This window comes from Bactrocera oleae, chromosome 4 (genome assembly GCF_042242935.1).
Source record: "Bactrocera oleae isolate idBacOlea1 chromosome 4, idBacOlea1, whole genome shotgun sequence".
NCBI lineage: Eukaryota > Metazoa > Arthropoda > Insecta > Diptera > Tephritidae > Bactrocera > Bactrocera oleae.
Window position 1 is genome coordinate 11,282,896 of NC_091538.1, and position 19,930 is coordinate 11,302,825.

General features: G+C 35.1%; 1 protein-coding gene and 2 non-coding genes across 4 annotated transcripts in view; 1 reads left to right on the forward strand and 2 right to left on the reverse strand.

Annotated features, from left to right (window-relative positions):
- Positions 1-17,316, reverse strand: part of EcR (Ecdysone receptor) — a 261,963-nt gene extending 244,647 nt beyond the window's left edge. Inside the window, exons 1-2 of one of the 2 annotated variants that reach the window (XM_036375019.2) lie at positions 17,025-17,316; positions 11,391-11,871 (exon numbers count right to left, since the gene is read on the reverse strand). The gene's annotated coding sequence lies outside the window, so the exon portion shown is untranslated. Of the gene's footprint in view, positions 1-11,390; positions 12,952-17,024 lie in introns of those variants that run through there. The other variant, XM_070109039.1, reaches the window with a different exon arrangement.
- TRNAN-GUU (transfer RNA asparagine (anticodon GUU)) lies at positions 2,166-2,239 on the forward strand. The gene has a single exon. It is a non-coding gene; the product is annotated as a tRNA-Asn (tRNA).
- Positions 2,626-2,698, reverse strand: TRNAA-AGC (transfer RNA alanine (anticodon AGC)). Its single transcript has one exon. It is a non-coding gene; the product is annotated as a tRNA-Ala (tRNA).
- Positions 17,317-19,930: the final 2,614 nt, after the last annotated feature.

Sequence of the window (19,930 nt, forward strand, 5' to 3'; positions counted from 1 at the left end):
TATGAAATTCCCTTAAAAATGACAACGAGTTATCGAACGAAACGGTGCATGCTTCACCGAAATTGGATCAATCTAAATATGCGAAATAAAATCTTTAAATCAATTCCAATTTAAAAAATAATAAATAATAGGATTTCCCTTTACTAGACCTATTATGTATTGTACTATAAATTGATACCCTGACTGCTAATCTATAGACTGTAGTGTTAAAAAACAGCGCCAAGGTTTCTCACAAAAATCCATCAGACGTTCAGCAATGTTTCAAAACTTATAACCTAACCTTTTTATAGCACGCAATCCAAATTCAGAAAATCTGCTAAATATTAGAAGAATATTTCGGATTGCCATAAATATTCTAGAAACTCAATATCCAATTCAAGTGCCTGAAAAAATAAGGTATGTATGAACTCACTGACTTAGTACTTATTTATACTCGTCCTGCAAAGACGAAGCACAGCCAACAGCCGGAGAGCAAATACAATCATAAAATATAGCTGCAATAAATCCGATGACGTTAACAACAAAAGCAAAAATAACAGCGCTATAAATGAGAGTCGTAAATGTTTGGCGTATTACGATGCCGAATGCAGTGAGAGCATACAAATACGATAGTAATAAAAATAATAAAAACAACTAAATAGATAGTTGGTACAAGAAATAGAAGTTCATATAATACAATGTCTATAACCGATTGTTGTTCTGTACAAACACAGAAAATTTATATTTTTACTGCATTTCGTTTTATATTTTGTTTATTTTTGCATTATTTCGTTGCATTAGCTGTACGTGCCGCACTTGGTATCGGCACCTACGCCTACGCCAAATGCAACGCTGTGTGTTTGTTATTATACATTGTTTGTCTGCACTTATGTGGCGTGCTTTAAGCCTCTGCATTGACCCAATTTTCGAGGGTTGCTCTCGAATTTCAAACGAATCGTTACATGACTAAAACTATTAAAAATTTTATTAAAAACTATTTTCACAATTGAAAGTAATACTTATCAGTGAGAGAAATATTGTAAAATTGCTACAGAAAAAGTATCAGGTCTCCGTTTAAAATTAAGCCTAGAAAAGATAAAATTGCGATTTATTTCTCAAAATTGGTTCCCTTTAGCTCGCAGCACTAGGCCAAGCGATGCTCCGACTCCTTTAACTCTCCTGAAAAATATGTTTTTTGGAAGTTTTCAAAGTGGGCTTTTGCCTTTCGCCAGGTAATCGATGTACGTACATATATTCCGCCTTGTGAATCTCAAAAAACGGTGGCCATCACTTTTTCTACAGTTGGGACCGTCTTTGCCTTATTCAGAAGAGCTGGTTCGCCGGCTACAGTCCACTATTTCGACCAATTCTTGGTCTTTTGTGATATTAGTGAATCCATATTTTGTCGGTCGGCATGACACGACGCAGAAGCTACTTCGGATAGTGCTTAAACAGCGTCAGAGTTTTGGCTTATCCTGAGTGAGCAAACATTCCGCTAACAGCTTTCTCATGCCCAATATTTTATGAAGGCTATAAACCATACGTTTTTTTGCGATGCCTACTAACTATCTCCCGTATCTTCAATTGGCGGTCTGCCAATGCGAGATTGTGAACTTTTGTCACATTGCCCTCCGTACTAGCCATTTTCGAGACACTTGGATGTGGCTTATCAAAAATTCTTGAAAAATCGGTCTGACTCAGAGTTGTGTTAAACTTTGAAATCAAATGTGAGACAACTGATCGCCCTCCATGTGAAAAGAAAACAAAAAAGAAACATCTGAATCGTTGTACTACTACATTTTAGTATATGCTCTGTATATATCAATAAATATTCAGGTTTCAAGTGTGATGCCAAATCAGAATATCAAAATAAACAAGAACGAATGAATAGACTATTTTTAGCAAACTCATTCTTATTTCTGTCTGCTTTATTTTTGTTAATATTTTACAACAAAGTAATTTCATTCACTTTATGGCATACTCACGCCAACAACTGCGCGCTCTTATAACAACCAACCATTCTCACGCTCACTTTGCATCTCTTATTTCTACAATTCGCCGCAAATATGCTGCTCGCCACTTTAGAATGATTTCATTACATTCTCACATTATTAACGACTTGATTGTTATTGTTGTTATTTATTCGCTGTTATTGTGATATGTATTTGGTTTAGAATTTTTATGCAGCCTCCGTGGCGCAATTGGCTAGCGCGTTCGGCTGTTAACCGAAAGGTTGGTGGTTCGAGCCCACCCGGGGGCGCACATGTATTTTTTACAAACAATTTTACATTCAAAAATAAATTTTTAACATAGATTAATTCTGTATTATGCCTACCATTAAATTCTTATAAATAGAATGGTGAAGCCAAAGTATGACAAAGTGTTCGGAAGAATAATGCTAGATTTTTAATATGTATAAATTTATTAGTTAAAAATTGTGAATTTGCCAGTAAGTATATCAAATATTCATATTTATTTAATATTTATTATTGTAGCAAAACATTTTGTTATGGCTGAATAATATTTTCGACTTTGTCCTTTCCTATTTCTTAAAATGTTTTTAAATGTGTAGAAAACCTCAAAACTGTTTGTAAATTAAAAATTAATGATATTCTGTTCAAAAAAGTAGTAAAATCAACCGAAATTTGGAGATGCGGGGCATCGATCCCCGTACCTCTCACATGCTAAGCGAGCGCTCTACCATCTGAGCTACATCCCCATTTAAAATTTATCTGCCCAATGTAGTAATTTGATTAGTACGGCATGTGCTACCATTTAAGACGTGGTCTAGACGCTTTAATAACGGAAATCAGACGCTATTGATTATGCAAAGCGATTCGCAATGAATTCGACAAGTTTTGTGGTGTTTTGTACTCTATGAATAATAAAGATAGATAAACAATAAAATACCAAATACAAACCGGCTTTAAATATTTTGCATTACTAAACGGCAATAAAGTGACATAAGTTCAAGGTACGAAGCCGACTGGATAGTTATTGAATAGGCACAAGACGATTTATAGTATATCTTGTTCAAACTATTCGGTTGCCGATTGTATAAAGGACCGACGCAAGTGTGAGCACTCAAATTCAAGCATTACGTTCATTAAAGGCCCTAACATTAGGAACAGTAGTATACACTCTTAACATATTTATTAATTATGTTACCCAGTGAGGTTTTAATTTTGTAGTTTTCGAAAATATTCTTCATGAGGATCAATATAATTTAGCATGTTCGAAAAACTTGATCTACTTCGATTGAGTAACGTCAAAAAGCTTATACGTTGCTGCTAAAGTTAAAATGTACCGTTATTTGAAGAAATAGCTTACTTTTCGTTCGAACTGCTTCGTGCACGACACTTTTCTGTGGGATTTTTCTTTCAGATAGGCCAAAATGCCCAATTGCTCATTACTTTGGGATTCTTTGATAACACCGCCATAAATTTTTTTTATATTGATCTATAACTTTTAGGCACTACGTAATTAATGGGGTATACAAAACGAGTAAGTCTTTTTGAGGGTCAAATTCATATTGTATTGAAAAAATGTGAGTGGAACAAAATATTGCAAAGTGACTCGATGTTATACATATCAGCCTCTCAATATCAAAGCTCACACAGAATTGATATTTATGCAATTATTGCTTTTGGACTATCTAAACGTTAAAATTCGTTCTGTAAGAAAGCACCAAAGGTTTGAAGGTTCAGCAATTCAGTTAAGTAGCTTGAAGTAATGATTACTCTACAAAACTTTAACCAAAGCTCTAGTAATTAAGCTTAAGCCTTCACTTTTTCGCCCTAGTTGGATGTCAGTGTAGAACACAGGATTTAATTACAAAAACTAGTTGCTCTATGATAAGGCTAAACGGAGGTTCAGTAAGTTATAAAAAGAATGGAAAATAGTATAAGAATTAACGATAAAATTGCAAGCAAAGAATTTCGGATGAAATTTTCGAGTAAACTCATCTAACTTGCCCATCGGCGTTTCCTTCAACTCGGTGAAGTGCTCACGTACCGAGTAAGTACTCGTAAATATATATGTATGAATATAGTGCTTATTGTAACTAAACCCTAATGTGTTTTGAAAAGTTCACTTGTATTAAATGTTTTTTACAAACTTTTTCAATTTGCCGCAGTTCGGCTAATCGCCACTTACTTTTATTGCATACACGAGTATTGTGCGTTCATTTAGATATCTATCTCGAGCCATTGTGCAATTTTCGTGTTCAGGCTAATGTTTCCTTATTTTTATATTATTTTTCCATTACAAAATTATCCACTCTCTTTTTGATAATTTTCATGCATTTTTTATATTAATTTTTTTTCCCAAACAGTTCGCAGTTGCCTGTTTTCGGTGTCAGACAATTGAATGATGAAATGTAAAAAAGGAAATCAAACGCTAAGAATAAAGCGGATGAAAACACGTAAATTGAAATTGAAATTGCCAACGGAAGTGGGGTACCAAAATACAAAAGCAACAGAAATTACAGCAGCAATTACAACGCTGCCAGCGGCAACGAGCGCACTGCACATGCCGCAACAACAGCAAAATGCACAACAAAATTGGCTACCAACAGTCAGCCAGACAGCCAGTCAGTCAGCGAATGCACAGTTTAGACACAAACGAAGGAAAAAAAATATATATATATCTATATAAAAAAATTAAACTAAATTAATTTCAAAGCACCCAGCGTTAACGCTACGAGCGTGTGAATACGCCAGGCTAGTTAGCTGCCAGAATGACATCTCGATTGCGCGCCCTCTCCCGCCCTTCGCTTGCACAAGCTAACTTCATTGTCGCTTTCATTCGTCGCATGTACGAGTCTACGTAAGCGCAATGTTCAGTTAAATTCGTTTTGTTGCATTGCAGCATTTGGTTTTATTTCACCTTTTTTTGTGTGCATTTAATTTCGTTTTCATCCATGCTGTGATCGCCGCACTCGTGTTTGGTTGTCGTTTCGTCACGTCTCGTCGCATTTTTCGCATCGCTTCGCATGTAACATTCTATTCTAACCGTGCTCAACACACGGAACCTCACCGCCACCACTTGATAGCATTATCGATGCGCCAGCACTTCATCTGTCCACAAACGCCTTGAGCAAGCAAGCACCAGATGAGAGTACGAAATTTCTAATGCGGCAGACTTTGCGTGTAATTTATGTGCATATGTGGAAAGTTTGGTCGGAACAGTTGAACACTTTTTGTTTTTGAAATTTTTTGTTTCAAGTTTTTTTTTAGTAAAATTATAAAAGTTTTTTTAAATAATACAGCTAATATGTTTATTTCTTTATGTGTTCAAAGCAGTTTTTACGGGTAGAAATTATTAACAGGGTCTTAAAAGTCGATACTTAGAATGATAGAATATTTATAAATATATTGAAATTATATTGAATAGAATCATTACTATCACTATATAGATTCATCTTCGCGGTTTATAAAATGAAGAATCTAAACAAATTAAAAAAAAAAACAATTATTTTTCTAAAGTGGCAAGAACCACTGGAAAATACAGGTTGGTTGAAGAGTAGGTTGGTATCACTAAGAAATATTACTACTAGCTTCAATTTTTGTTTTTCTCAAGTTAGTACATCTGTCGTGAGAACACTTGCAAAATTACAAGTCATTCTGTCAATTAATTATTTGTTTACAAGCCATTTGAAGTTGACGTGTCAGAGCATTTTTTTTAATATGGAAAAAATTTAATATCGCGCAGTGATTAGATTCTGTGTTTCGAAAGGTTTAAAAGCAAAAAAAAAAATTTATGAACAATTGTTAAAAGTGTATAAGAAGTTCTCACTTTCAAAACGCACCGTGAAATTTTGGACTGGTGAACTTAAATGTGGTCGTAATAGGCTTGAAGACGATCCACACGAAGAATGACTAAAAACCGCAACCACACCAGAAATCATTGAGCAAGTTCATAATATTGTTAGTGAAGATCCAAGTATGACTAGGCGTGAAATTGCTAATACGAACGAGTACTTCATATTTTACATGGAGAATAACCTATGAAAAAGCTGTTTGGAAAGTTAGTGTCGCACACGTTAGCAATTCAACAAAAACTGGATTGAAAACAAATGTTTCAACATAATTAGGAGCATTTTAAGCAGAATAAAACCGATTTCTTGCGTCGTATTGAGATGAGACTTGGATCTACCACCATGATCCTAAATTGAAACAAGAACGTTTACAGTAGACTGCAGCTGTTTGTTCAGCTCCAAAGCGGGTGAAGTCCCAACGATTAGTGTAGAAGGTTATGGCTTCAGTTTTTTGCAATGCAAAAGAAATTTTGATTGATTATCTGCAGAAAGGTAAAACAATCAACTCTGAATATTATTGCAGCCCTTTGGATCAGCTGAATTAAAAAAATTCGTGAGAAAAAACCTGGTTTGCAGCACAAAAATCATTTTTCATCAAGACAATGCACCTGCTCACAAAAGTCGTTTAACAATGACGAAATTCAACGAATTAAAGTACGAATTGCTTGAGCATCAACCGTATTCACCAGATTTAGCTCCCAGCGACTACTACCTTTTCAGAAACCTGAAAAAATTCCTTCGTGGAAAGCGTTTTGCGTCGAATGAAGAAGCTATTACAGCCGTAGACGAGTATTTTGCAGAGCTACCGGAAAGTCATTATAGAGATGGCATAAAATTATTGGAGGATCATTGGAATAAAAGTGTTGAAGTTAAGGGAGATTATATTGAATAAAAAAATATATTTATTATTATAGTTATAAACAAATGGGGAACACATTTATAGAGTCCTGATTTAAGGCTTTTTTCGTGTCTGAATTGGAGGTTGTTGATGTGGACGACCTTTGGTTCCAACAAGACGATGCTACATGCCATACAGTCAATGAAACAATCAATTTATTGAAGAAAACTTTTGATGAGCATATTATCTCACGACATGGACCTGTGCCCTTTGTGTATCAAGCACTAAATCAAAAACAGTTTGTAAAGTTCAACAAAGTGTTTATTTTTTTTTTTATTTTATGAAATTGCAATTTCAGTACGGACTTTGAAATATTTCGAAATAACCGTCTACAATGAAATCAGCGTTACGTTATCAAAAATCCGCTTGCGAATCGCACACAAAACGCTTTTCTGCTGACAGCTGCACTAATTTGCATACAAAATTCACGGGAAGTGAACACGAATAGCTAACAGCAGCCGCAAATAGAGTACTTACATACATACATATATATATATATAGATATATATAAATAACAATAATAATAATAATAACAATAGCTGGTGCATTTGTTTAATAACAAAAACAACGGGAAGATCATTAAACTTTTATCAGCGCAACCGGTGCTGACATTCGCCAGAATAAAAGCTAAAACGTGAAAAATCAGTGCTGAGACGACGAGTGCGAGAGTACGCGAGCGCAATATGAAACTATTTACAACCAACAACAAGTAAAGCTAAAGTGGAAAAAGCAGAGGCGAACAAAATAAAATTGAAATTGAAACCAAAAAAAAAAAACAAATACAAAAACAGTTTGAATAGCGACACGGAAGCGCTAAAACTAAATCACGTGAATACAGTTAGCAAAAGAACGCTGGCATACACGAAACCACTCTCCACACATGCATAACACACACACACATATATATATATATACAAACACGCACACCTCGTATTATTTGGCCCACTGACTGAGTGGCGCTGATGGCGGTCATACGCCACATAAGTAGCCGAAGAATTTTTGATTGAATTCTCGCAGCCGCCACACTGACTGCTGGGGCACATCGGCAGCAGCGTTGGAGCCGACGCTGGTCAGTCGAGCAGACAAGCGAAATGTTGACTTTTTTACCGTTTTTTTTATAACATTTTCGCTGACGATGGCTGGTTAATAGGTGCCAAAATGAGCGCGCCAACAGAAAGCCAATAAAAAAACCACAAAAAAGTTGCACAAAAAATCAGCAAAAAGCAAATCAAATCAGCCACAAAAATAACAGCAACAACAACATTTTGTGTGTCACCACGTCAAACCGCAAAAAGCGGCAAATAAATAGCGCTGCGAAGGTACGAATATGTGGCAAAATGAAGTGAAAAAATTAAAATAAAATATATATGATGAATATGCATGTAAAACGCGCTAATGAAAAAGAAAAACAAGAACAACTTAAATATACCATTCACAAATAAAAAAAAAAGTTTTCATACAAAACTTGATTTTGATCGATCAGTTTGTATGACAGCTATATGTTATAGTGGTTCCATCTCAAAAATATATTCGGGTAATATATCGTTGACTTAAAGGAGAATCCCTGCCAGATTTCGTGAGGATAACTCGTCAAATCAAAAAGTTTTCTATATAAGAACTTTTTTGATCGTTCAGTTTGTATGGCAGCTATATGTTATAGTGATCTGATCTGAATACTATATTCGAATATTGTAGCATTGCAGTGGGCGAAAATCCGTGCCAAATTTCGTGAGGATAACTCGTCAAATCAAAAAGTTTTTTATATGAGAACTTGATTTTGATCGTTCAGTTTGTATGGCAGCTATATGTTATAGTGATCTGATCTGAATACTATATTCGGATATTGTAGCATTGCAGTGGGCGAAAATCCGTGCCAAATTTCGTGAGGATAACTCGTCAAATCAAAAAGTTTTTTATATGAGAACTTGATTTTGATCGTTCAGTTTGTATGGCAACTATATGCTATAGTGGTCCGATTTTGGTAGTTTCGACAAATAAGCAGCTTTTTGGGGAGAATAGCACGTGTGCAAAATCTCAGATCGATAGCTCATAAACTGAGGTACCATTTCTAAAATAAACAGACGGACAGACGGATATGGTTAAATCGACTCAGCTCGTCACGTTTATTATTTATATATATACAGGTATATATTTGATAGGGTCTCCGACATTTCTTTTTGAATGTAAGAAACCTCGTGACAAATTTAATATACCCTGTTCAGGTTATAAATATGCATACATATAGACACATGACAAATAAGGAAGTGTATGTATAAAATAAAAAGAAGATATTGTAAACCTGCTCTCGACGCTAAATTTGGAAGCTGATTTAAAGACTTGCTGCTCGCTTTGTTCAGCGTATTGGCTTGATTTCGTGAAACGAAATTCACCTGTGTGTTTACTGCCAAATATTGGCTTTACATATGTCGCAAACCAGTTAACTGCAATATATATTGAAACTAGCTTTTTCATAAAATATATTTTGCTACATTTTAGCTTTAAGTATTTTCATGCATATTTAATTGCCAAAATGAAAACGCAAAATTTTATCGCACAAATTACTCTATAAATATTAAAAAAAAAAAAAAATATACTAAAAGCGATGTGCCACACCCTCTTTACTAGTGTAAACTTGTCATCAAGTAGTGCGAGTTTTTACACACACATAAACACATTCATTGATTACAATAACACAGATTACATTTTACTCACTGCAATGCCGATTGCATTCGAATTGCAGTGGAGAGCATCGCAAACGCTCTCTTCAGCGCTCTCGTGCACTCAGTTCATGGGTGTACTTACAGCTGCGGCGGTATGTAATGGATAAATACGTAATATGTAATTGCGTGGGCGATTTGATTGCTTGTTTATTGTTGTTGGCGGCCAAAACCAAACCAACTACAAATTGGAATATGAGATTAGAACCAGCGGTACTTACAGTAGAAAAAGAAGGGCGCACAATCAGCTTTGAAAACGTGTTTGCAATTTTCAAAAGTATTGCGACCTAGTGATGTAAAAATATTGCAGCATTTAATGAAATAAATAAACTTTTTTAAAAATAGGTGAGCAAGAGCTAAGTTTCAAAGTTCAAAGCCGGGAATGACTTCTATTGAGATAAGTATATAAGATATATAATATATATGCTATGACGTTATAAAAGGGTTGTGGTTTAGACCGATACCATTCATATTCAGCTAGTGGTTAAGAAAACCAAATTAAGTGGTTTAATATCGCACATGCGTATTGACCTAAATAAACGGTAAAAAATCAACTGGAAACTCGAAAATCATTGTACTAGGTATATGGAGGCTAGCTAAAGTATTAACCCGATTTTATCTATTTTCGACACAAAGCACATTATTAACAGAAAACAATATAGAACAAAATAATATATCTTACAGATTGATTGATGTTTTCGGAAAAAAAAATCAGGCATAAACACCGAAACCAGAAACTAAATGTTTATGTTCGATCTGAACCGTAAAAGAACAATGACAATGAAAGCGCTAACAAATTTAGCAAAACTGAAAACTAACTTGCCACTCAGCTCCAAAAATTCGAGCATTGCCCTTCTGAATCCAAGCACGATCCTTGAATTTATTAGAATACTGGGGCTGTATGAATCATTGTGATGTAGGAAGATCACAAAAGACCACAGTTTGCAGTGCTTATGTATGTTGAATTCTGATGCTGATACTAACTCAATCTTAAGTTGTCTCTTTGTGATAAGTACGAGGGCGGTAGAATAATAACTTCGCCTTAATACCCAATAGCGCCACAAACGCGAGATGGGTGTTAGAAGAATGGGATTCATTAAGCATGCAAAGAGGTAGTTAGAGTCATGAGGGGACTCATTGGACATATAATATAATATATATATTGGTATGTCGGGGACAATTCTGGCTAATTAGAAGTTTAACCTGATACAATATTTAGAACGAAGTTCACTCTAGATTCTCGGGTGAACTCGAGCTCTTCATCTGCTATGCAAGGAGGTTTAACACTAAGAAAACATTCCATCAAAGCTTGAAGAGGAGTGCATTGCGTTCCTTAACTGGAAGCATGCAGGATATACTATTGTATATAGAGTTGTTCGACAGAACACATCAGGAGACATTCTGTAAACGTACGGAGTGCAGTGTTCTGACACCTCTCAAGCACTTTTTCATCTGTGAAGAATTTCACCTGGGAAGATCAGTGATGTGTTTGTTTACTTCCACCTCGGTTACTATTCTCTTAGACAAGTACTGGCAAAATCAGCCGAATTAACCTGTAGTTTTGTTTTGACCTTCGATGGCGACGGTCCCAAGTAACCAAGGAGTATTTAAAACTATGAACTTCTGAAGCAATACTTCTACGAGTACACCGAAAACTGTGCTATCGGCCTAAAAGCGAATGATCAACGTTTTTTTGAGATACATAAAGTATGATCTAAGCGTTTAAGTAATTTTGTATCTATAACTATAGACTTTAGCCTTTAGAACATCCAATCAATCAATAGGCTCCGTAAGCATATAATTTTAGCAACTAAAAACTGGTTTCAAAATCAGTTTGGACACACCATATGTTAAACTTTTTCAAATCAATGTGGTACTGTTAAAAAGTAATACTAAAAAGTGACTTAATTTCGATTATACGAATATATTGTCAAAGAATTTAAAATAGATATTACTTTTGCATATTTTACATACACACCTTCCAGTTTTCTAACAACCGTTGTTATTTTGGCGTTCAATCCAAACACAGCAGTAATCCCGAATTTGAGAGCAATTTTCGGTAGAGTTGCACTTAATCCAGAGTATGTGTTTTTTCTTTCAACGGAGTTTTTTTTTTATCGATATTTATATACATACATGCATATATGTATATATTTATTTATATATATATATGTATATATATCTTCAGATATATGTAATTAATTTTAGAATTTTATTTTTGAACACAAGCACTCAATTTTTAACACGTTCCACATTTTTCATGCGATTCTTTATTTGTTTAATGAAATTTGTAGCATCAATAAATATTTATTAATGCTTTTTTTTGCATCTTCAATTCACACTTTTTATAATTTTTTTCATATTTTATTTTATACACTGTACACATTTTTCTGCTTCGTTGCATTTGTCACTTTCCTTTTGTCTTTTTAATATATGTATATATTTTTTTTTTGGTTTGCCTACACAGAAGAATAAGGAATAGAAACATAATAATGATTGCACTAATAAAAAACGAGACAACCGAATAGCAACAACAACTGTAGCGCCGAACAGACGTTTGATTTCGTAGCGTAATCGTACTAGGACGAGACAGTGTTGTAGAACATTGCAGAATGGATCCGCACATAAAAACGATACACTTAACGACGAACGAAAACCACTGCATACTAAATGATATATGTATGTACATACGTACTACATGCATACTTATGTAGATATGTGCATCCGATAGAGAAAAAATTGAATGAGACTACAATAGCAGTGCTTGCATACAAATGTCAAGTATGTCGTTGTGTATGCATGTAGCAGACGAAAGAGACGTAAAGCGATAAATGAAAGTAGTGCTTGTGAGGGAGTGCATACAACAGCACACACACACATACATATGCATTTATATTTATGTTTATATGCACTACGTTTGCCGATGACGGCAACGACAGTGTCGGCGGCAGTGACTCCGGCTTCGACTCCTGTGACGACTAAAATGTTAATAACAAGTATACAGTTTCTGTTATTGTTTTTGTCTCGTTTGCTATAAGGTGTTGTTATTGTTCTTCTTGTTAGAACGTCTGTACGTTTATGTTGAGCTGCGTTGAATTGATGTTGCCCTGTTTGTTGTTGTGATGCGCGTGCGAGACAATGCAGCAATGTAGTGTATACGATCGGCTGACGCAGGGTTACGACGTAAGCGTAGTCGATTGCATACACTTGTACATATGTATGTATGTTAAGTATATTTGAACATAGGTATGCTCGTTGTTACTTTCTGAATTGTGCTTGCATACTTGCGCACACACAAGCGTACATGTACTGAAAGTAGTAAAAAAATGCGCCGTGAATTCACAATCACTTAGCACACGAAATTCAACATGCGTACGCCAGAAACAAGTAAATTAAAGCAAAAAAAAACAAAATTGATAGTTGCAGCGCTGTTGTGTCAAAAGCGATATTGCCCAATTATTCGGTTGTTTTTATACTAATTTCTTTTTAATTTTATTTTATTGTCATATTATTCATTTTTACTTTTAGTTTATTTATTATTAATTTTTATTTATTACTTATGAATTTTTATTTTTATATTTTTTTAATTTTTTTTACATTTTTTTTATAATTTTATTTATTGATTTATTTTTTAATTTTTTTATTATCTTATTTGTTTTTTTAATTTATATTTACTTATTTGTTTTTTTAATTTTTATTTACTTATTTGTTTTTTTAATTTTTACTTATATATTTTGTTATTATTTATTTTTTTTTACATTATTTTGTTTTTATTTATTTTTTTTTTACATTTTTTTTTAATTTTTTAAATATATTTTTGTTTTATTCTTTTATTTTTTATGGTATTTTTCATTATTTTATTATTTATTTTTATTTATTATTTATTTATTTGTATCTATTTTTTATTTATTACATTTTGCTGAGGCTTACAGGTAATGGTTGCTTTTTTGATATTTTTTACTGTCACAAATTTTGTTTTTTCTTTTCTTATTTTTTATTATCAGTTTTAGCCGGCTTTTTAAATGTGTTTGTTTTGTATACATATCTACACATGTATATCTTTATAATTAAAATCATTTGCACCATATTTACAAATTATTTTGTTTTTAAGTTAGGTACTTCTTGTTATAGCCTAAGTTTTTCTTCAATCAGAATTGTGCTAATCAATGCCGAAGGCCTTAAGAAGACATTTTAAGTTTTTAAAAAGAATTATACTTTGAAAGCCATGTCCCAGTCTTTGAGTTATGGATCTGAAATTTTTCACTAATTTTCTTCCCAAGAAACTGCTCATTTGTCGGATCCACTATGGGACATAGTTTCCTTGTATGGAAACAGTTTTTATTTCATAAAATACCTTCAATAAATTTGGCATGTATTATTTTCTAAGACATACTACAATCTTCGAGCATATTGCTTAGCTCGAATTATAGCTCGCTTTATAGCTTATAGTTGTTACACATACTAATCGTTTAAAATCAAGTCTTTGTATGGAAAACGTTTTTACTTGACAAGATATCTTCAGGAAGTTTAGCATGGCTAATTTTCCAAGGCAACGGTACAATCTCCAAAGAAATGGTTCAGATCGGACAGCTGATCGATCAAAATGAAGATAAAGATCGCCATAAAAGATCTTTTTAATTCGACTTGAAGGTTGTTTATATCAAACAACATGGCTAGAAGGAACTAGCAAAATGTTTTCCGTTAGATACAAACCGTTGACCGGTTATGTTTTCAGATTTACTCTATGTGTTTATAGTTATAGTAACTATAGAACTATGGAAATTCACCGGTGAAGGGTTTTGTAGCTTCAGAGCAGCTGAAGTTAACTTTTTTCTCTGCTATTATAATGAAAAACTATTGAGATGGAGATTTTATTGACCAAAAACTCCAAACAAGAACTTAGAACAGGCAAATTCGAGCACTTTGGATGTAAAAGAGCTGAAAAGCGCAGCGCGGTTTTTAATAAAAAACTTTGCCATAACTATACTTGTTTAAAAAATGCTCACTTACAAGTGATATGTACTTTGCTTTAAAGAATTTTTAAATATTATTTTGAATCAAATGGATTTCGCTATACCAAAAATATCAGAAATTTTTTAGTTTATGCTTAGAATAATTGAATTCAGTTCTTTTGAATCAAATGGATTTTATTATACAAATCTTTTCAGTGATGTTTTTGCTGAAACCTTAAATTATTGAGCACTTTTTAAGTGATGTTCAACAGAAATATAGATCGATGGTGTACATTTAATGTTATAACACTAGATCTAGCATGTCTTGTCACGTTGAAAGTGCTTTTCATTCACCTTCGTACCTTGATTCGTTTTACGTTTTTTTATATTATGTGGGTCTTTCGTTTTGTATTTACTATAACTATTTAGTCTTGTTTTTTTTTCTGCGTAAATCTTATTTCTTATTATATATGTATATAAGCTCAGCGTAACGAGCGGAGTCGATTACGGACATGCCCGTCCGTAGTCCCTCAGTTTTTAAGATATCGAGCCGAAACTTCGTACACATCATTTTCTCTCCAAGTAGCTGCACATTTGTTGGAAACGCCGATATCGGAACACTATATCGTATAGCTGTCATACAAACTGAACGATCGGAATCAAATTCTTGTATGGAAAACTTTTTTATTTGACGAGATGTATTCACGAAATTTAACATGAATTATTGTTTAAGGCAACCCTAAAACATCTAAAGAAATTTTTTAGATTGAACTACTATAGCATATAGCTGTCATACAAACTGATCGATCAAAATCAAGTTCTTGTATGAGAATTTCTGTATTTATGTAGGGTATTCTAGCTTCCGTGCAACCGAAGTTAATGTTTTTTCTTGTTTGTCATTTTTTTTTCAATATAAATTTTCACTGATATTTGTCTTAATTAAAGCAACAAATTACACATGTTATTACGTATGCAATTATGTATGTGCATGAATGAACAAAAATTTTTATGGTGCCATCAAAAGTCGATAACACATATCCATAAAAAATTTATATAAACCACATATGCGGTTTTATTGAAAATATTACACTCCAGATTTACACAGAACACACACACACACACTTTTTTCCATTATATTACATTATTTCAGTAACATCATACGCCTTTAAATTTATTTTAGTTATGCTTGGCCAAAACAAACGTTATCCAATGCACTACACATCGCATTCAACGCGTTTTTCCACACTTTTCTCAATGAATTACCGACAGAAATTTACTAGAATTTCGCTTTTCTTACACTTAAACTATGGCATGCAGCACACTTAGTATACGCACAATGTTTGCACCATAAAAATGATGCATCTTGCAGACTGTTTAACTACTAGAAGCCTACATTCCAACAAAATGGTTATTGCCAACTAATGCGAGCAAGAACTTTTGCTGCGCGACTCTCACACAGAGACCAACGAAAATAACTAACTAACTAAAACGTTGAGCCAGCGAGTTAGTTTATCGGACAGGCAGCAAACTGCACATATTTATAGGTAAGTATGTGTACGTGCATACATACGAATACGCGTTGCTAGTTTGGAAACGATGAAAAAATCCGCAACAGCAGCTCAACGCAAAAGAGTTAAATCGCCACAAACAAACATATACACATTAACTTTGGCACTCACTATTTAAGCGTGTCCGTCCATCGATTTTATTGTTTTACTGCAACGTACACGTTTATGTACCACTGTCCGTTCAACCAACGACCGACCGACCATGCACTACCAATTGGGCTCATACTACTCGTACGTTATTATTAGGGCCAAGAGTTAGCGCGACTCGGCCGTTTAGGCAGTGCACTTGTGTAAGCACAACTACATATGTATGTGTGCATGTATGAGTGTGTTGGAGGGGGGCTAAATGCAATGCATTGTATGCAGACGCTCTCTAGCCAGTAGTTGCGCTCTGTGGTTTGCACTCTCCTGCCATTGCAGTTATCAATTTGTTTTGTTTATAATCTGCTATACACGCGGCGGCAATTTGACAGTTGTGTAGTGTAGAAAAATTGTGAGCGCCGGAGCGCACACTCATTGCATTTCAAAAGCCAATTCGCTCTGCTTTTTATCTTGTCTTTCGTAACTTCTTTCATTGTTGCTATTATTATATACTGAAGAGTGCCAAAGAGACTGACTGTGTCTGCGCTTACGTCTCCTGCGTCTTTGCTAACTTTTGCTTTGATTCCACAGCTGTGTTTTTGTTGTTGTGTAGCTGCGACGTTGACGCTCTACTACCATCGCCGTCGTTCTTACGCCGCACTAGCACTAGCATTATTTTATGTACTTTTCCCTACGGATGTGTGTATATATGTACGTATGTGGACGAATGCATCGCTTGGATGCATTGCTCACTATTAAAGGCAGACAAAGATTTTTCCTACATCCCAAAAACAAAATTCTGCTCAGCAATTAGCCTGCCTGCAGTCACAGGAATGAGCACAACTCACTGCTTTTGTATGTGTGTATGTGTGTGTTTATTTCTTCACTGTATTACACAAACCTACACACACACACATATATGAGTACACTAAAGACAAACTGATTTCCACTTTTTCCTCGACACCAAAATTTTCACTGGCTTTTCACACGCCACCTATTCGGCTTATTTACCTTTGTTTATGCACACGCTTCGCGTTTTCATTGAGATTCTTCGTATATTTAAGCACTTGATTGTTTCAATTTATTTTGTTTATTAGCAATTTTTCATTATGTCGCACAACAAAACACACACGACACGAAATTTGCTCACGTTTCTATCGCTCGCCGCAGCACAATAACCAACAATAACTACAAACTGCCTAGTGGCTGGCTATTTCAAATATTCTCCGCTTTTCTTTGCTCGCCTCATTTGTCTATTTCTGACATTTCGTCTTGTTCGCCGCATTCGCTCACTGCCCACATACTGTTGTTGCCGCTGTCGCTACTGTTGCAACACACTGCTGCATTGACAGTAGCGCAAACCCTACCTAGCGCGCGCTCTCTCTCTCTCTCTCTCTGCCGCTATGCGGCTCTCGCGAAAGTATGTCATTCAATGTAGTTGTTGTTGTAATTATTTTGTTTACGTGCTTGAAAGCGCAAGCGCTTTTATATGGTGCACAGCGTTGCCAGCACTGAATTGTGAGTTTAATTTTGATTCCAAATCTTTAAGTCGACCAAAACTCTCTGGCTTGATAAAATTATCGATATATCACAGTTTATTGTTAGAGAATTAATAAGAATGAAAGTTCTGTTCCAAGTATTACTCGACTTTTAGGCTACCTGAGCATAGGAGGCATTCGAAAGAGCAAAAATCTAATGCAATCAAAGTTACCAGATGTTCAAATATTATATAATAATCTCGACGGTATTTTTCAGATTGAATATAAAATAAAATGAAGGCTATCAGAAGCAGAAGCTTAAATAAAACAATATCGGCAACAATGTGTTTATAATGAAGGTTAAAATCAGTACGAGCATGCCGAGCGGTTTATTTTGAAATAAACAATTAACTTTGAAAACTTTCAGTTCGCCACATGAAGCATCCGTAGCGATTTCACAAAAATACAACTTTCGATAATATTTTTATTCGTTTTCGATAAGAGCTTTCACTAGTCATTAGTTCAGATACCGATTTGAAACATTGCAAACGTTCTTTTCATTCTACGAAGCTGCGCATTTGCTCTCAAAACCGTTGATATCGGATGATACGATATAGCTTGCATACAGGCCGATCGATAAAAATCCAGGCCTTGTTGAGGTATAGATTGAAATTTGAGGAATCCACTGCGATCTATGGTCTCTTGTGCTCTCTCCTGTTATTACAACACTTCGTTTAACTCGTTTAACCCAGTCAAATGAAAGAGGCTTAGAAAAGCTCCATTATAATGTGTTCTCTTATTGGTTTTAATTTTCCGCTAGCCTGACTCCTTCGTCTTGCGTTGCGAGACAATTCAGAAGTATGTGCTGTGGTGTCTCTGCTTTTTGTTCACAGAAGCGACATAGATCCGTGTAGTAGTATCCTTAATTGTGCAGATGACATTGCAGTCTGCAGTGACCTGTATAAAATCCCACAAGCGGCCTTAATTTGTTTCTGGAAAGAGCGTTTATTTCTTCAGCCGTTTTTCTTGTTGCCAGTGGCGTATTCTACTAGCAATTTTCCCTTTCCGTAGCTCCTCTCGTAAAGTGGCGCACAGCGAAGAACGGTTCTGTTCCAATTGGACTGGTTGCCGCAGCTTCTTTTGCCAGGAGATCGGCTAGCTCATTTCCATTGATGCCTCTATGCTCAGAGATCCATGCTGGTAGGATATTGTTTTCACTGGCAACCCTGTTAAGCACTTTTATACACTCCAGTACCATTTTTAATTTGATTTCAACGGACGAGATTGACTAACACTGAGAGTGACAATTCGTTCCACATGATATTTTTTTTCTAGAATAATCTCTGCATATCTGCTAATGGCATAACCCTAAGCTAGAAAAATGCTTAGAAACCTGTCCATAAGCACTGACAGTTTGGTACGTGGTATCCCTCTACACCAGCCCCATTTCAACTGTCGTTTTCGAGCCGTTTGTACCTAACCATTGCATTGTGCTCCTACGAAGCTACTTCTCAAGTACGGAGTCCTCCCATTCACCTTAGCTGCCCAGTGATACTTTGAATCCCCTTTCAAAGTAAATTCTCTTGGTAATCTCGTCTCTGGGAACGAGTGCCAAGGGTAAACTCTCTCCAATAACACTCTGTTTTTGAGCGCTTATTACCCTGCCCTAAAGTAGACCTTTTTGCTGTCATCTCCACAACGATATTAAGCGGAGAGGGATCCAGAATCAGCGCTAGTGCAGCGACTTGATAATATTGAGACCAAACTCATACCTGCTCTAATAATTTCAAGTAATAATAAGCCAAATATTTACGAGTTCCGCGCCAATAGCTGTTGGTTTCGTGAATTTCAAAGGGTTATTGCGTAGGTTACAGGTATGTGATTCAACGGTATTCTCAAGCGAGAGCAGAAGTAGTTATTGAAACAAGCAAATAATTGACAGGTGTGCATCTCAAACACACTATGTTCTACAACCGAGTCGATTATCATCATCGGAGCTGCACTATAATTCCTTCCTCACCAACCAAGAAAACATGAAAGCTTATCTACAAGTCAACAAAACATAGCGAAATCTTGTTTAGAACCAGAAAAGGAACAAAGACATAAAGCGGAAAGTAAGTTAGACGCATAGAAGCATAGCAGTAATCAAAAACCATTAAAACCAGTTGTGTTGCTGCAACAAAGGAGAGCAAACAAAATGAAAAGTTGTAGCTGGAAATGTTGAAATGGCAGCTAAACAAGTGGTGCTCAGCAAAACTATGTTACAAAGTCAACAGCAATGCAAAAACGCGAAAACCACAATAGTACTAACAACAACCAATAACAACAACAACAAATTGCGCTGCACGCTTGCATATACGGCAATATGTTGCCAACACGAAAATTAAACAGAGCTTAAAACCGCAAAACAAACACACGCAATACACACGCGCATACAAA